At 42.4% G+C, this 16,118-nt stretch overlaps 1 long non-coding RNA gene across 1 annotated transcript in view; it reads left to right on the forward strand.

Annotated features, from left to right (window-relative positions):
* Positions 1 to 1,048: 1,048 nt before the first annotated feature.
* Positions 1,049 to 16,118, forward strand: part of LOC129524563 (uncharacterized) — a 332,901-nt gene continuing 317,831 nt past the window's right edge. The window contains exon 1 of the long non-coding RNA XR_008668378.2: positions 1,049 to 1,186. This is a non-coding gene — a long non-coding RNA (uncharacterized lncRNA). The remainder of the gene's footprint in view (positions 1,187 to 16,118) is intronic.

The raw sequence follows: 16,118 nt of genomic DNA on the forward strand, positions 1-16,118 counted from the left end.
TTTGTTACGTATGTATATATGTGCCATGTAGGTGTGCTGCACCCATTAATTCATCATTTACATTTGTTATATCTCCTAATGCTATCCCTCCCCTCTCCCCCCACCCCACGACAGGCCCCGGTGTGTGATGTTCCCCGCCCCGTGTCCGATGTTCCCCGCCCTGTGTCCCAGTGTTCTCATTGTTCAATTCTCACCTACGAGTGAGAACATGCGGTGTTTGGTTTTCTGTCCCTGCGATAGTTTGCTCAGAACGATTAAAGCCACACTCTTAAATGGTAATTGAAGGTTCTCCATTTTGGCTGCAAGTGAGATTCACTTGAAGTGTTTTTAAAACAAAGAATACCTGGGGCCTAACCCCAGATAAATTATAATTTTGGTAGGGTGTGGAAACTGGGTAGCAGTATGTTTACAAAAATTTCCAGGTGATTCTTGAGTATAATCAAGAACTGCTGAATTCCATCGTGCAGGTCATTATATACAGGTAAGCGGTGGTTCTCAGATCAGGCTGTATATTAGAATCATGGGAGGAGCTTTAGAAAATGCCACTCCTAGCACCTGCTCCCGGTCAGTAAAATCACTATTTTGGGGGCAAGGGCCCAGGTGTCGATAGATTTTACAGCTCCCCAGTTGATTTTAATTTGCAGCCAGCATTAAGAACTACTGATTTATAGAGGTTTTTTTTTAAATCATAAATTTCATTGATGTGATACAAATGGATGCTTTTTAGCTTGGGATGAGCTTTTCAGGAACAGCATTATTTATATACAGATTCAAAAGCATTATTTAAAAAATAACTTAGAAATGAAGATAATATATTCTGAAAACCTGTGCTAGATGAGGTTAAAGATGTGTATGAAGCATTTGAATGAAATTGTTTCAGAAAATGAAAGATTGAGGATAGTGATATAGTTTGGCTGTGTCACTACCCAAATCTCCTCTGGAATTGTAATCAAAATTGTAGTCCCCACATCGGGGAAGGGACCTGGTGGGAGGTCATTGACTCATGGGGGTGGTTTCCCCCATTCTGTTCTCCTGATAGTGAGTGAGTTCTCACGAGATCTGATGGTTTTATACGTGGCAGTTGCTCCCGCTCTCTTCTCTTTCACCCGCTGCCATGTAAGATGAGCCTGCTTCCCCTTCTGCCATGATTGTAAGTTTCCTGAGGCCTCCCAAGTCATGCAGAACTGTGAGTCAATTAAACCTCTTTTCTTTATAAATTACCTGGTCGTGGGTATTTCTTTATAGCAGTGTAAAAACAGACTAATATGGATAGCAACACAGGTATTTCCAAATTAATGTATTTTATATAATATGCTCTGGCAAACACATATCAGGTACTGACTACTTATAAGTTGATGCTTGATTATTTCACCCATAGCACTAAATGTGTATATATTCAAATTGGAGAAAATACTTAAAATCTTTGCATAAAGAAACTGCCTTCTGTTTGGGGTGGTTTACCATTCAAGCATGTATGGTGTGATTACTTTCTTCTCCTTGGGTCTGGGAGGGGAGATGGGCCAACAGGCTTCTGTATTAATTTCTGGTTCAGGTAGGGAATAATGAAATCTTGACCTGATGCACTGGGCTAAGACAAGTGGGTGGATTTTTACTCTGGTGATTTCACGGTGCGTAAGTTCTGAGGTCCGAGTACCTGGGTGGGACGCTTGCCTTCCTAACTTAATGCATGACCTTGCCCATAGCCATTAACCCCTCTAATTCTCAGTTTCCTTAACTTTAAAATAGAAATAATAATAGAGTTGGTGTGAGGAGTAAATTAGACCAGCCATGGAAAGCTGTAAATGTAGTGCCTGCTAGAGCGGCAGCACTCAATAAATTTTCCTTATTATTATCTGGTGTTGAGAGTGAAGGATTAGCTTTCACACCTGTGGATGTGAAATTAGGGAATTCAATTTAGGTTTTCACAAGTTTTATCTTGTTTATTTTTATTTTTATTATTTATTTATTTGAGACAGATTCCCGCTCAGTCGCCCAGGCTGGAGTGCAGTGACTCTATCTCCGCTCACTGCAAGCTCTGCCTCCTGGGTTAAAGCTGTTCTCCTGCCTCAGCCTCCCGAGTGGCTGGGACTACAGGCGCCCGCCATCACGCCCAGCTAATTTCTTTCTTTCTTTCTTTCTTTTTTTATTTTTTATTTTTTTAGTAAAGACGGGGTTTCACCGTGTTAGCCAGGATGGTCGCGAACTCCTGACCTCGCGATCCGCCCGCCTCGGCCTCCCAAAGTGCTGGGATTACAGGCGTGAGCCACCGCGCCCAGCCTTGTTTTTTAATAAAGTCTCAGTCTGTTGCCCAGGCTAGAGTGCAGTGACATGAACTCGGCTCACTGCAGTCTTGACCTCTTGGGCTCAAGCCATCCTCCCACCTCAGCCTCCCGAGTAGCTGGAACCACACGCACACACCACCACGCCAGGCTAATTTTTAAATTTTGTGGAGAGGGGGTCTTGCCATGTTGCCTAGGCTAGTCTCAAACTCCTGTGCTCAAGCAATCTTCCCACCTCTGCCTCCCAAAGTGGTGGGATTACAGGCTGAGCCACTGTGTCTGGCCCAAAACTTTATTTTGAAATAATTACAAATGCACAGAAAGTTACAGAGGTAACTTTGTAACTGTCTCTCTTCAGAGAGAAACAAAGAGGTAACTTTGTAACTTTCTCTCTGCAGACAGTTCCCATGAACCCATCCCCCAGCCTCCTCCAATGTTAACATCTTGCCTTACTATATTACAAGATCAAAATCGGAAATTAACATTGGCCCAATCTACAGAGCTTAGTCAAAGTTCAGTCGTTATTCAAGTACTCATTCGTGTGTGTATGTGTATAGCTGCATGAAATTTTATTACATGTGTAGCTTCGTGTAACTACCACCACAATCAGGGTACTTAACTCTGCTATCACCACAAGGTTCCTTTCTGCTTCCTCTTTATAGCCACACCCACCCCCTCTCCCCAACATCTCTAACCCCTGGAAACCACTAACCTGTTCTACATTCTATAATTGTCATTTCATGAATATTACATAAATGGACACATACAGTATATATGTATATTTCTGAGGTTGGCTTTTCTCAGCACAACTTCCTTGTTCCTCATATACATGAGGAACATGTATCAGTAGTTAGCTCCTTTTTATTGCTGAGTAGTAATCCATAGTAATGCATGTACCAAAGATTTTTTGACCATTCGCCCATCGAAAGATATTCGGATGGTTTGCAGTTTTTGGCTATTACAGATAAAGCTACTGAGAACATTTGTGTACTAGTTTCTGGTGAAAATGTTTTCATTTCTGTATGATAAATGCCCAATTTACTATACAACTGCTGGATTGTATGGTCAATCCATTCTTAGTTTTAAAAGAAACTGCCATGTTATTTTCCAGAGTGACTGTACCATTTTACATTTCCATAAACAATATATGAGTAATCACATTTCTCTGAATCCTCTCCAGGGTTTTTTTTTTTTTTTTTTCATTATTTTTTACTTTTGTCATTCTTATATCTTGAGCCCAGGAGGTTGAGCCTGCATTGAGCCATGATTGTACCACTGTACTCCAGTGTGGGTGACAGAGCAAGACACGGTCTCAAAAAAAAAAAAAAAAAAAAAAAAAGAAAGAAAAAAAATTCACTGTATGGATATATCACATTTTGTTTATTCATTCATCTGTTGACAAATGTTTAGGTTGTTTTCACATTTTGGCTCTATGAATAATGCTGCTATGAATATTTGTGTGCAAGTTTTTGTGTGGACGGATATTTTTGTTTCTCTTGACTATATACCTAGAAGTGAAATTGCTAAGTCATATGATAATTCTATGTTTAACATTTTGAGGAATTGCCAAACTTTTTCCAAAGGTGCTGCACCATTCTGCAATGCTGCCAGCAATGTTTGAAGGTTCCAGTCTTTTCACATCCTTGATGACACTTTATACTGTCTGTCTTTTAAATTTCAGCCTAGTGTGTTTTAAGTATTATCTCATTGTGGTTTTGATTTGTATTTTCTTAATGACTAATGATGTTGAGCATCATTTTATGTATGTATTGGCCATTTTCATATCCTGTTAAGAGAAATGTTTATTCAAATCCTTTGCCCTTTAAGAAATTGAGTTATTTGTCTTTCTAGTGTTGAGTTTTAAGAGTTTTAAAAATATATTCTGTATACTAGACCTTTGTCAGATCTATGGATTGCAAATATGTCTTGCATTTTGTGGGTTATCTTTTCATTTGCTTAATAGTTATAGTGTCCTTTGAAGCAAAAAATTTTAAATTTTGATGTTAGATTTATCTTTTTTTTTCTTTTGATGATTGTGCTTTTGGTGTTACATCTAACAAACCAATTGTCTAACCCAAGGTCATAAAGATTTATTTACTCCTGTCTTCTTTTTTTTTTGAGATGGAGTCTCACTTTGTTGCCCAGGCTGGAGTGCAGTGGCGCGATCTTGGCTCACTGCAACCTCCACCTTCTGGGTTCAAGCGATTCTTCCACCTTAGCCTCCCAAGTAGCTGGGATTACAGGGGCACACCACCATGCCTGGCTAATTTTGTGTATTTTTATTAGAGACAAGGTTTCACCATGTTGGTCAGGCTCTTCTTGAACTCCCGACCTCAGGTTATCTACCTGCCTTGGCCTCCCAAAGTGCTGGGATTACAGGCGTGAGCCACCACACCTGGCCTAATTTACTCCTATGTCTTATTCTAAGAGTTGTATAGCTTTAGCTCTTACACGTAGGTGGATCATCCATTTAATTTTTGTATATGGTGTGAGGTGGGGTCCAACTTCATTGCTTTGCATGGAGCTAACTAGTTGTCCCAGCACCATTTGTTGAAAAGACAATTCTTTCCCCCATTAAATGGTCATTGTACTCTTGTTGAAAATCAACTGATCATAAAGGTAAGAATTTAAATTTAGTTCTGAGCATGTTGCATTTGGCTCTAAAGGATACTCAAATGGAGGTTTCCAGAAAGATCAAAGGAGATATTGAGTGTGATAGATTGAACTGTTGTCCCCAATTCTTTATCCCTGCCTATGGTTATACCTTTGCCATGGCCTCATCGTGGACAGTATGTGTTTCCATGCTTTTGATTTTGGATTTGACTAAGTAACTTGCTTTGGCCAATGGCTCGTGGGCAGAAGAATAGTATTAGGGTTCTGAGCTTATGCCTTAAAGTTCCCCTATGCTGCCAATTATGATCTTGCTCTTCTGCCAGTGTCAAGAAAAAGTATGCCCTCCCTAACCTATTAGTCCCTGGAGGACGAGAAACATAGATCAGTCATTCCAGGCAAGCACCCAGCTAGGCCCAGCATTGACCCCCATGCTATTCACAGATAAGAAAGTGATGAAAACTGAGTGTTGTCACTGAATTTTTGGGTGGTTTGTTACACAGAGTGTTTAAGTGAGATACAGGGCACAAGATCTCTTTATATCTATGAAGTACTGTCCATATGAGAGGGAGGACAGATCACTCACTCCCCTTTCTTCTTTTTAAAAAAACTTTTAGGTTCAGGGGTACATGTGCAGGTTTGTCATACAGGTAAACTCACACCTTGGGGGTTTGGTGGACAGATTATTTCATCACCCAGGTGCTAAGCATAATACCTGATAGGTATTTTTTCTGATCCTCTCCTTCTCCCCACCCTCCACTCTCAAGTAGGCCCCAGTGTCTATTGTTCCCTTCTTTATGTCCATGTATACTCATTATTTAGCTCCCACTTACAAGTGAGAGCATGCAGTATTTGGTTTTCTGTTGCTGCATTCATTTGTTAAGGATAATGATCTCCAGCTCCATCCATATTCCTGCAAAGGACATGATCACATTCTTTTTTATGGTTGCATAGTATTTCATCATGCATATGTACCACATTTTCTTTATCCAGGCTACCACTGATGGACATTTAGGTTGATTCATGTTTTTGCTATTGCAAATAGTGCTGCAATGAACATAGATGTGCATGTGTCTTTATGATAGAATGATTTATGTTCCTTTGGGTATATACCCAGTGATGGGATTGCTGGGTTGAATGGTAGTTCTGTTTTTAGTTCTTTGAGGAATCACCACACTTTTCCATGATGGTTGAACAAATTTATTTCATTCCACCTTTGTTTTTGAACAAGAGCTCTAATCAGTCAGAGATCTTGGGACATTTGCTAGGTGAAGACATTAGTGAAATATTTTCCTGCAGTGTGGGGCCCAGTCCCCTGATGAGAAGTGGGGAAATTTAAGGCCAAACATGGACATGACATTCTATAGCACTGGTTCACATCATGAAGGAATGACTCCCTTTTTAGTCCTTTCAATTACCTAAATTTAGCTGGATGCTACCCACTCAGTAATGCCTCCAAACAGTTGCTGACCTCCCTCACAATAAAAAGAGAACAGCAGGCAGGCTCTGAGTCTTTGGCAGGTGATGGCATCAGGCTAGAATTTAAGCTCATTGTTCTGTTTTTGTTATGTTTATTTTTGTGTTGATCTTTTCTATTTATGGTAGTGGTATGTACCTTTGTTTTAATGTAAAAGAATAATATGGTTTAAAGAAAAATATTAAGGAAATAAGAGTAGAGGTAATAGAGTCACAGTGATATGTGAATAAATGGGGTTTAGAAAACACTCTTTTGAGGTACATCCTTGTGTTAGGGTTCTCCAAAAAACAGAACCACTAGGATCCTGCTTTCCTCTCTCTTTCTCTCTCTCTCCATGTCTCTCTTGGTGTCTCTCTCTTGGTGTCTCTCTCTCTCTCTTGGTGTCTCTCTCTCTCTGTCTCTTTCTCTCAGTGTCTCTCTGTCTGTCTGTCTCTGTCTGTCTCTGTCTCTCTGTCTCTCTCTGTCTCTCTGTTTCTCTTTCTCTCTGTCTGTCTCTCTCTGTCTCTCTCCGTCTCTCTCCCTCCCTCTGCCTCCCCCTCCCTCCCCTCCCTCCCTCTTTCAGTCTCTCTCTCTCGACCTCTCTCTCTTTCTCTCTCCATCTATATGTATGTCTTATCATCTACAAACTGGAAAGCCAATGGTGTACAATCCCGCGTTGAGTCTGAAGGCCTGAGGACTGTAAGTGCTGAGGGCGGGTGAAGGTGGATGTCCAAGTTAAGGCAGTCAGGCAGGGAGAAGTTGACTCCTCCCTTCCTCTGCCTTTTTTGTTCTGTTCAGGCCTCCAACAGATTGGATGCTGCCCACCCCCATGGAGGAGGGCAAACCAGTTTACTTAGTCCACTGATTCAAAGGCTGATCTGTTCCAGACATACCCAGAAATAATGTTTAACCAGATAGCTGAACATTTCATGATCCTGTCAAGTTGACTTATACAATTAACTATCACAGCCATTGTATCCATGACCTATATGCTAAATGTTATGGGATGGTTTTTTGTTTCCCTCCTAAGAAGCTGTGGGAGGGCATCATTGTGGATGTAAACTCGTCACTTGTCCATGGTTTCTGAGCTGGAAATTTGGTTTATTCTTTCAAACTACTTCAGATTCTTGATTTCCAAGAATCCTAGCACCTAAGCTCTCTTCAAAGCCCCAAGGTGATTGTCATGAACAAAACCCTTCTGTGGCTCATACATAATTGATACTTATAAACCTTTTGGAAAAAAAATCATCCTCTGTAATGTAATTTCCCATTCTAAAAATAGGCTTGACTTTTGGATTTCTGCTTAATAAAAATATATTTTTCGATTACACTGGAGACAGAGAAAAAAATTTCCAGTATCAGTTTGAGGCTTGTGAGAAAATGGAGAGAAGACAAGTTTCACTGCTCTTGTTGAAGGCTTTGTATTAAAATTTTGCCACAGTGGCTGAGTTCTGAGTGTGGTGGGGCTGGGGAGGAAGGAAGAGTGAACACTGTCACCAGTCATTTAAGATGTCATTTATTACTCAGATCTGACCCCAAATGCGAAGGCTGCAGCAGGGAGATGAAGCTGGCATCGCTGTACACGTTTGTGGTTAGGGAGCGCATCTCTGAAATTCTATGGTTTCTCTGAGTAATCACTGAATCATCTCTTTATTACAGTGAAACTTCACAGTGCCATTATTTGCTGTGGAGCGAAGCTAGAGAGCATCACTCTGAGGCTTCTTGGGCAGCATTGGAAAGGGCTTAGGTTCTGAAGAGGTGCTGCCCGTCCCTTTCTAAGGCTCTCTCCCCCAATAGATGGCCCAAGGAACAGTGTTACAGTGCAGGTCATCTCTCAGGAGCACCTGGTGGGCATTCCTCTTGGTGCTGTGTTTTGTGCTTCCCTTTTGGAAGAGAAGGAGGAAGGAGCCGCCACAGTGTAGGGCAGCATGTGATTCAGAGTCAATATGGCTTCCCTTTCCTTCCACACATGCTTTCTTCTTGTCACCAAGTCATCTGGAATGTCCATGGCCAAACATACTACCCACCCCTAGTTGGATTCAGACTTCTGCCTTTCCCGTGCAGGGCAAATCACTTTCCTTCTCTGAGTCTCATTTGCTCATCTTTAAAATGGCACCCACAATTCCCACCTTGCTCAGGGCAAAAAGAGCTGGCATGTATGAAGTTACATTTTGAACTGCATGGTGTGCTGTATCTTGGAAAGACTTCTGGGCCTTCCCCGATGACACACTGTGCTGTCTTTCGGTAGCCACCCACCTCTCTATGCTTTTGTGCTCATGAAGCTCAGAAGCTTCTTCATGATGATTCTATACTGAGACTTATAACTGATTTCAAGACAGTGTGCTAATTTTCAGAGATATGGAAGATTTTTTTTTTCTTTTGTTTGTTTTGAGACAGGGTATTGCTCAGTTGCCTAGGCTGAAGTGTAGTGGCACTATTATGGCTCACTGCAGTCTCATCTTCCCTGGCTCAAGTGGTCCTCCCACCTCAGCCTCCTGGGTACCTGGAACTAAAGGCATGCACCAGCACACTGGGCTAATTTTTTTTCTATTTTTTGTAGAGGTGGAGTCTCACTATGGTGCCTAGGCTGGTCTCTAACTCTGGGACTCAAGCAATTCTCCCACCTCAGCCTCCCAAAGTACTGGGATTATAGGCTTGAGCTGCTGCGCCTGGCCAGAGGAGATTATTTCTTAAGATTGTTCTGATGAAACCCTAAAAAGTGAAATCAACATTCTCAGAAACCAATAAAATAAGACAAATCTTCTGGCTTTGGCAGGGATGTGGGAAACTTACAGGAAAAATTATGGATTTGCCAATGAAAATCATCTAGACACTGTGGGTTAAGGAATCTGTGGGACCACCTTGCCCAAATATATGCAGGAATCATTTTATTGATTGATTGATTGATTTTTGAGCCTGAGTCTCCTGTCGCCCAGACTGGAGCTCAATGACGTTATCTTGGCTCACTGCAACCTCCACCCTTGGGGTTCAAGTGATTCTACTGCCTCAGCCTCCTGAGTAGCTGGGATTACAGGTGCCTGCCACCACGTCTGGCTACTTTTTGTATTTTTAGTAGAGACAGGGTTTCACCATGTTGGTCAGGCTGGTCTCAAACTCCTGACCTCAAGAGATCCGCCCAGTTCGGCCTCCCAAACTGCTGGGATTACAGGCGTTAGCCACTGTGCCTGACTGGCAGAAATCATTTTAAGGAAAGTAAGCATAATAGTAACATTTGTGACGTTAACTATGTGTAAGACACTGTGCCAAGTGCTTTGCTGTGGAGACAACTATCTAAGGTGAAATCCCAGCTCACCGTATGTTAGCTGTGGGACCTTAGATGACTTATGTGGCTTCTCTGAGCTTCAGTGTCCATGCCTGTAAGTGGCATGGTAATGCCTAATGGCTTTTTGAGGATGCATTGAAACATTGAACTCAAAGTTTTAGGCACAGAGTAAACACTCAATACCTAATGTTGCTGTTTTGTTGTTATAATTCATGCATTTCTTACAAAATTCAGGACAGTCGTGAATTTTGTGGCAGATAGAGCATTCTGAGGGCCCTGGGCTTCAGTGCTATTTTGAATTTTTTTTTCCTCAAGGGGAGAGATAAGTACACTTGAGGTTTAGAGTAAAAGTAAGAGGATTCTTGAGTTGTAAATTACATAAGTCTGATTTATCAAATATAAAGTGGGAAGTTTCTTTCATTGCAGAACTATAAAGATTTATAGGACTTTTAGAAAGCTGTAATTACACTCTGAGTAAAGGTTTCTTTCCTCTTTATAAAGTACACATATGGGCTATGTAATTTGATGATGGTAAATTAAAATGTAGTTTTCTCTATTCCTACTCCAAACAGGACCATATAAATGTTGCCTGGCTGGATTTTGACTATCTGACCACTCCCTTTCCGTATCTTTTTGGGTCTCTGCTTCTTTAGATGGAGTCCCAGGCAGGAGTTGAGCAACATAATTGGATCTTTGTTCTGTGACCTCTACTGGGTGCTTGAGGGTTATAGCTAGAGGCCTTAATGGACTAGATGCCTGCACCAGACAGCTGCTTCTATGTAACTTGAAAAGCAGCAAGAGCCAGCCCAGGCAGATCTTTTTCCAACACAAGTTTCTGCTAGGTGTTGGCCTTTTTGTTCACTAAATAGCTTCAGACTGAAGGGGCAATGTCACCTAGGTGTGTAAATAGGTTCATCTTTGCTAGCATCTGACGGAAGGCCAACCCCTTCAAAATCTTCACTTTGATTTCTAGCAAGGAAAGAGCCAGGAGGAGCTTAAGAGCCCATGCAGACTAACTCTCCCTTGCTCCCACTGTATAGATAGGAACACTGAGGTCCCCCAGAAGGAAACATTTTGCCCACGGTCACAAGTTGAGTCCCTGGTTGAGCTGCGATATGGACCTACGTCTGTTTGATCCCAAACCTGTCTGCACTTGCAGCAAGACTTCTAATTGTTTCCCAGTTTCCTTTCTCCACTTCTCCCTTAATAATAGAACTTGCAATTTGTGGCTGGAAATATAACTGTCTGGAATAAATACCATTATTTTCCATTCTTCTCTGCAGTGGAGGCCGCTGTGAGACTGAGTTCTTGCCAATGACAAATAACTGATAGCATCCTATGTGACTTCTGGAAACATTCTTTTGTCCTTCCTCCTTCCTGCTAGCTGGAATGTAGAGGTGATTTATTGCCACAATAATGCTTAGTGATAAATACAAAACCTCAGTGGCTTATGGCAATGCCTGTTTCTTGCTCTTGTGCCCGGGATGGCCGGCCAGTTCTGCTGAAATTGGTTGGGGTTGGTCATACATCAGGGCAGTTGGCTGGCTACTGGATGGTCTATAATGGGCATGGCTGGGACAACTGGGTGACTTGACCCTGGTTCATGTCTCTCATCTTCCAGCAGGCTGGCTTATGCCCATAGAAGAGGCTACTAGGGATAAATAGGAACATGCTAGTAATTTTTCTTGCCTCTGCTTGTGTCATGTTCTCTGATTTTCTGCTGGCTAAAACAAGACGCATGGCTAGGGCCCAGAGACAGAGTAGGAGGACACCTCACTTTGATATCTATGTCATGGCTGTAGGGTAGAAGGAAAGTTGGGGCCTTAATGGATCCAATCTATTGTTGATGGATGACTGAATGAATGGAGGGATGGATGGAAAGGCAGCAAAAAAAGGCAGACAGGGGAGGAAGTTCTCTTGACCGTGTCCAATACAAGGGGAAAGTAAGCACTAGAGAGCAGTTTCCCATGGCTCTACTGTTCTCTGAGACCCTCCTGGCTTGGAGACTGCCCATGGCACACGGGGGTGCTTGGAGCTTGTGGGGTGTTTATTTCATGACTTGCTTCTCTGTTGGGGAACCTTTGCTTCTGAGTGAGTCATTGCGAAAGGCTTCTTAAGCTTCACTTTCAGGTTGGGAAGAGTCTATTTTGGAGATGAGAAGCCTTTTCAGAGGTCCTGAGCTTACAACATGAAAACAGTTGTGCTGTGGCCTGAGAACTGAACTGAGAAGCAAGGGACATGTGTTTCAGTCCCACCTCTGCCAACTCAGGAAAAAAACAAAAGCAAACCAAGAACAAAACACATCAGAAGTAGGAATCTCTCTTGGGCAATTTCTAAGTACTATAGAACTTGTCAGCAAGAGAGAAGGCTAAGGAAAAAGTTTTTTTTTGTTGCTGTTGTTTGTTTTTTTTTGAGACAAAGTCTTGCTCTGTCACCCAGTCTGAAGTGCAGTGGCATGAGCTCGGCTCACTGCAACCTCTGCCTCCCAGGCTCAAGCCATCCTCCTGCCTCAGCCTCCCGAGTAGCTGGGATTACAGTCACCCACCACCATGCCTGGCTAATTTTTTTTTTTTTGTGTGTTTTTAATAGAGACGGGGTTTTACCATGTTGATCAGGCTGGTCTTGAACTCCTAACCTCAAGTGATCCACCAACCTCAGCCTCCCAAAGTGCTGGGATTACAGGTGTTAGCCACTGTGCTCAGCCAGAAAAAGTTTTAAGAATTCATTTTTTTTTTTTTTTTTTTTTTTTTGAGACAGAGTCTCGCTCTGTTGCCCAGGCTCTGGAGTGCAGTGGCACGATCTCGGCTCACTGCATTTTAACTCAGGCTTCATGGTTCTTTGAGCTTCTGATAATACATTTTTTAAATAAGATACAAATTTTAAAGGAGATAAAACTAAGGTTGATAATTGAGTTTTCCTTTTTTTTTTTTTTTCAATTCAAGAGCAGGTACTGTTTATTAACTGAGCAGATTAGAAAAATAATCATGGTAGACATCTTCATTTATTCTTCTAAGAAGGCTGTTGATCTGGTCCCCCCTGTTGTCAGCATTTCCACCTTCTACAAAATGGGTGGTCTTTTTCTTCATTCCACCTTCTGGAGAGGATGGTTTGGAAGGCCACAGGAAGTTACTTGCTTATTTGAAGCATTTTCCAGCAGTATAGATCTCATGAATCAGATCTTCCGTGCAGATGATACCATATTTACCAAGAGATTGAGCAATCAAAGTGTTATCTGTCAAAGCAATTCTCTTCTTATTGATTTTGCCATAACCACGCTTACAGATTAGTTCATTTACTGACTTCAGATTTGGCTACCCACATGCAATATATGGTTCTACAATCCTCAGCATGTTAATTGAAGATTTGTTGAGCTTCACAAAGGTTCCATTGAAGATTTTATTTATTTATTTATTTATTTATTTATTTATTTATTTATTATTTATTTAGAGATGGAGTCTCGCTCTGTCACTCAGGCTGGAGTGCAGTGGTGCAATCTCGGCTCACTGCAAGCTCCACTTCCCGGGTTCATGCCATTCTCCTGCCTCAGCCTCCTGAGTAGTTGGGATTACAGGTGTGTACCACCACACCTGGCTAAATTTGGTATTTTTAGTAGAGACAGTGTTTCACCATGTTGGTGAGGCTGGTCTCGAACTCCTGACCTCAGATGATCCACCCATGTCGGCCTCCCAAAGTGTTGGGATTATAGGTGTGAGCCACTGTGCCTGGCAGGGTCTACATTTTTATCAGTTCTGGAAGAGCCAGGATTTTGTCCTTATTAGGTTTGCCATTTCACCTGGTAGAAGGTGGAGAACTAAATCCCAGGAGCTTTGGGGGGTCCCTTCCTGCTCTGACTTTGGGTGGTTTTGCAAGGTTCACTCCCAGAGAAAGCGAAAGGTCCCATTATCACATGGTGGTGTGAATCGGAAAAAAACAACAGCAAAAAACAACTCCCACCATCCCCCAACTTTTACTATCTCTGGGGCCTCTTCTGAATCTCTCTGCAGAGAGAGATCAGGGATGCCCCGAAATTGAGATTGTGGTCGAGGACTGAGACCAAGTTATTCACAACATGGTTATATAATGGATGCTCAGTCATATCAGGACTCAGAAGATGTGAAGGGCCCTGCCCTGCAAGCTGTTTGAAGGTCATGATGGCTTCGCAGTGATGGGAAACAAGGCCAGTGTCTCTGTTTGTGGGTTCCCTGCACCAAGAGTATAATTCACTGGGGCTCTTCCCACCATGGCCTGGCCATCTCTCCACCCACCTACCCACCACCTGACTCCTGGAGAATGGGGGGGAAACTTTTATACTTAATTTTTTTTTGTCTTCTCCTCTTTTTCTGTGTTTTCTTCAAATTTGTTATAAGGGGGCAGCTTGGCATAGGAAATGTGGTAGTGGCCTGAGGCCTTGGGGCTGAAAGAGCCCGAGGTCTGAAATCATCAGAATTGTATCCAGATGAATTGAAACTGAGATGGAAAGCAGCATATGACTCATCATGGGTAAGAAGCCGCAGTCTTTTTTGTATGATTGTAACCCCCGGCCAAGTGAAAGCAGAATGACCCCTGTCTCTTCTTTGGGGTCACACAGCTACTCAGGAGGGTGAGAGAAAATGATGTCTATGAAGCACCTGCTATGGGATAGGCATTCTATCTAAACCTGTCCCATTTAAACCTGACAATGCACAGTGAGGGAGGTGTGAGTACCACCCCTGTTTTGTGGATGTGGCTCAAGGAAGGTAAAGAACACATCTTAGGGGAGAGGTTTCTGGTAGTCACTCTCCCTAGACCAGAGAGAATAAATAATCCCTTGGCACCCTCCATTTTTCAGCCCCTCTGCCTTAAAAAGTGTGTGCTATAGAAGGGGAGGTGTCATGTCCACTCTGCTCTGTGTCTTTAGGAAAATCCCCTTTCCTCTCTGGTCTATTTCTGCCTCTGTAAAATAAAGTCTTTGGTATGAGGTCTTTTTGTGCTCAAGGATTCTATATTTCATGCCCACTTCTTACTGCCCACTTTCATTTTCCCTAGCTCCAGAATGGGCCATATCACTTCCTGGAAAGTTCTGTCCATTCCCATGCTCCCATGGACAACTCAGAGTGAGGACATAAGGTGACTGGGATAAGAGCTTGATATTGTAGGAAAAATGGTGAATGACTTTGAAATGGACCGAAAAGATGACTGGGTGTCTTCATCAGAAAACTAGGTGTTTCTATGGGGCCTCTGGGCCTTTTGTTGCCTTTGAACTGCTTCAGAACTGTAAGTTGTAGATGACTGAGAGTGCTGCAAATGATTCTTGTCCGTAGATATGCAAATACATTTTCTGGTGGTAATACAATTGTCTTACCACATCTCCTGTGGAATAAACCAGTTTTGCATCTTTATTCATTTCAGTATTTCTTGCTTGTGTGTATGTGGTTCTTGGAATTATCCTTGCAACTAGATGTGACGTCCTACTAGTTCTCTCACAAATTAATGAGCTAAATCTTTGATATGCAATTCTTTGATATTTCAATGAGTGTTATGACTATGTGCTCTTCTAGCAATTATCCTTTAACGGTATATAGGTAAGTATAATCCAATTCTATTTGGCATTTTTGGTGGGTAAAGGATGATGGTGGGGTATATTAACATAAACCTTCCTATGTATTTCAGCCTGGAGGCTGCTTTTCTGGCCCAAACCATTTTTCATGACACCCTCCCTCCCGGCAGTCTTCCTATGGCTTCTGCTTATCCTGTGCGCTACCATTGCTTTGGGATCCCGGGCTTCTCTCTCTGCGTTTCCTGGAGGGGAATCCATTCTCCCCAGCTCCCTACTTCCAAGCTACCCTAGAAGCTTTGCTAGCCTACTACCTACATCTGTGTTCAGATTTGACTTATCATCATTTGGGGGGAATAAATACCTACCGTGGGGCAGTGATAAGGGTTCAGCTATGTTGCACGTGTCTGAGGTTACTGACCTGCAGTCATTCCAGGTATTAACGGGTGCCTGTGCCTACTCCATCTTCATTTATGAGAGTGGGACTCTCCCAACACCTGGCAAGGTGGTGGAATCCTCTACTACTTGGAAACGAAATATGGGCCTAAAGAGCCCAGATTTCCACTGTCCATGGGATAACACTCAAGTTAATCAATCCCATTTTATTTGCATCACAAAGGACAGTTACAATCAGCTAACACTGGGTTAGAAGAATATCCCAAACCAAAAGGAAGGGGTAGAACAGAGTCCTCCCTCACTCAGATCCTCTCTTTGACCAAGGTCACAAACTTCTACAACAGCCAACTTTGGGGGAAGCTGGCCATCTAGAGTCAAAGTGAAGAGTACAGCTAGAGGTGAACAACCAACCAGTGCAGAATGTTAGGTGTCTCTACTTTTCAGAGCAGGTGGTGAGATTTGCTGAGGCCTTCAGTGTTGCCTGGAATGATATTCTCTAGAAATTTCCTCGCTAGTGCTTTACTATTTACACAATGTACTTCCATCCATTCTGAGTTGAGC

Source organism: Gorilla gorilla, chromosome 13 (genome assembly GCF_029281585.2).
Source record: "Gorilla gorilla gorilla isolate KB3781 chromosome 13, NHGRI_mGorGor1-v2.1_pri, whole genome shotgun sequence".
NCBI lineage: Eukaryota > Metazoa > Chordata > Mammalia > Primates > Hominidae > Gorilla > Gorilla gorilla.